The sequence below is a fragment of the Pinus tabuliformis genome, chromosome J (genome assembly GCF_031772625.1).
Source record: "Pinus tabuliformis cultivar Carrire ecotype Pingquan chromosome J, CPIR1, whole genome shotgun sequence".
Lineage (NCBI taxonomy): Eukaryota > Viridiplantae > Streptophyta > Pinopsida > Pinales > Pinaceae > Pinus > Pinus tabuliformis.
The window spans coordinates 1,216,468,881-1,216,471,552 of record NC_142295.1 but is presented as its reverse complement, the minus strand read 5'-3'; positions in this window follow the sequence as shown (position 1 = coordinate 1,216,471,552).

Below are 2,672 nucleotides of genomic sequence, written 5' to 3'. Positions count from 1 at the left end.
TTAATGCTTGCATGCATGTAACTGCTGCTCTCTAGATAACTGAATATTCTCTCATAAATAACTCATGCATGTCAGTTTAGACAGAGACCCAGTTGAGATCAGAGGAGGGACAATGTACTATCAGTTGGATGGATTTTTCCTATAAAGGAAACTCATCCATGGAGAAGGATTTATCTCCTTCAAGTTTGTGCAGTGATTTCTGAGCCAAGTGAGCAGTGTGAGGTGGGAATTCACACTTGTGGAAGCACTGGACCCCAAGAAAAACTGCACAAGGAAATAGGAGGCTTGGAGGGCAGAGAAGAAGGTTTTTGAGAAGCCTTTAACTGTCTATGAGTAGCAAAGGGATTATAGAGAGAGCAGGATAGCTTGTGAGCTGATTCTTTTGTAATCCGGACTATATTTCCACTTGTATGATAATATGGAGTTGGGGTTTTCGGCTCGGGCTTTCCCCAGGTTATTTCTTCTGTGTTATGTGTGATTGATTTCTCCTTATCAGTTATATGTGTTCTATTGATCTTGCTCATATTTGATTAAGCTTCCTCATAATTGTTTGTAGAAGTAGATCAAGTATTTTGCTTTAGTATATTGCATTATCAGGTGATCTACAGTGGGAATTTCTACATGGTATCGGAGCAAAGGTGATCAAGGAGAGAACAATATACAAGAAGGGAGAAGTTCGAAGTTTGTGATTCCTGAATATAGAAATCAAGTTCTTGTCACATCTCTATTTCACCTATGGCATTCAATGGTTTAAGACTCAAATATGCCCTTGATGGCAGTTCGAATTATATATCCTAGAAGGATCACATGGAAGCAGTATTGGAGGATAATGATCTAAAGGACTTCATTTATCAAGAAGTCCCCAAGCCAACTAATGTTGCTAAATTGGCGGAATGGAGGAAATGTGTGGCTAGAGCAAGGAGGATTCTTCTGGAGGGAGTTTGAGACCACATAATCTTGAGTCTCCATGGGAAGGAGACACCATTTTTGATGTGGAAAACATTGAAAGATCTATATCAAAATAGCAGTGATCAGAGGAAGCTGGCACTGAAAGACAAGCTTCGGAAGATCAAGTGTGAAAAGGGCGACATGATCTCTATGTATCTGAACAAGCTCACCACCTGAAGGGATGAGCTTGGAAGTGTAGGGATCATGACAACTGATGATGACATGGTGAGTTTTGCTCTCTTCGGTCTTCCTAAGAGCTAGCATAGCTACCAAGACTCGGTTAATGGAAGAGAGAAACTTCAAGATTGGGAACGACTTTGGTCGGATCTGATACAGTAGGAGATAAGGAGAAGCACTAGAGATGGTTCATCATCCATGGAGGATGAAGAAAACTGCGCCTGAGCGAGTAATGAAAAGAAGGGGAACGAGAAGGATTCTCATTTTGAATCTAGTTCTTCCCATGGTGGGAAGAAGTTTGAAAAATCGAAATTGTGATGCTTTCGTTATCCTGAGGGGGGCCATTTTGCTACAAATTGTCCACTGAGGAAATCCAAGAAGGGACCTGTGGAAGGATCAGAAGGTGAGGCACTAGCCTCATAGTTCGAGTTGGATTTCACCCTGTTCGTATGCATGGTTTCATCCATGGTGGGATGTGGTTGGTTTCTTGACAGTGGAGCTTCTTTCCACATGACCAACGACAAGAGTTGTTCATTACTTTGGAGGAGAAAGCTCTCCAGATACTCATAGTGATGGGCAATGATGAAAAGTATAGTGTCTCAAGTGAAGGCACAGTTGTTTTTTAGAGGGAGCATGGGGACCGCATTACATTGACCGAAGTCAAGTATGTACCAAGACTAAAGAGAAATTTGGTGTCGATCGCAATGCTAGAAGACAAAGGCTATGATGTAGTCTTTAGTAAGGGAAAGGTTTTCCTTCGACACATCACCACTAGACAAGTGAAGCGGATTAGTTCACGAGTCAAGAACCTATATGCTCTTGAGGTTCAAGATGCATGCAAATCCTTGAGGAGCAAGGAAATTGATGGAGACTTGGTGGTTGAGAGGGAGAGTACATTACCTCTCAACATGCAACACTAAAAGAAGTCTGAGACGATTGTGGAGGAGCCACGATTGGTGAAGAAGCTTCAGGAGGTTGTGGAGCAGCCACAACTGGGGAAGCTGAGAGGAGATAAAGTGGAGGCATCCACTCATGTAGAGACCTCCAGTAGGGGCAAATTTCGAGCCAGGTGGGCAAAGGTATCACGTGCATCCATACCTCTAGGTAGGAGGTGGGGAGATGTAGAGTGACAGTCCCAAGAAGGCTGGAAGAGGGGCCGGATCATTGAGGTACCCAAACTCTTTGATTAGACCTTGCTACGGGAGCGCCAATGAGGAGTAGCAGGACTGGCTGAGTGGGTAGAGATAGATGCAGATGGAGTGACAAAGAGAGCTATAGTGCAGGAATCCAAAGACAATGCAGAGCTAGTAGGCTGCAACAATGTGAGAGGCACAAGAGTGTTGCACCAGTGCAAGATGACACAGAGAGGTGTGTAATGGTGCGACATGCATGGATTGTTGCAGCAGATCAGAGGTCAGAGAGGGAGCACTTATCAGCAGCAAATGGAGCTTCAGCATAAGAGGATGTTTCTAGCCCAACAGAGAGGTCAGTTGGGAGTTTTTTTGTTTCTAGAGTTGCTAGAGCAATAACACTTGGGAGAAGTGTTG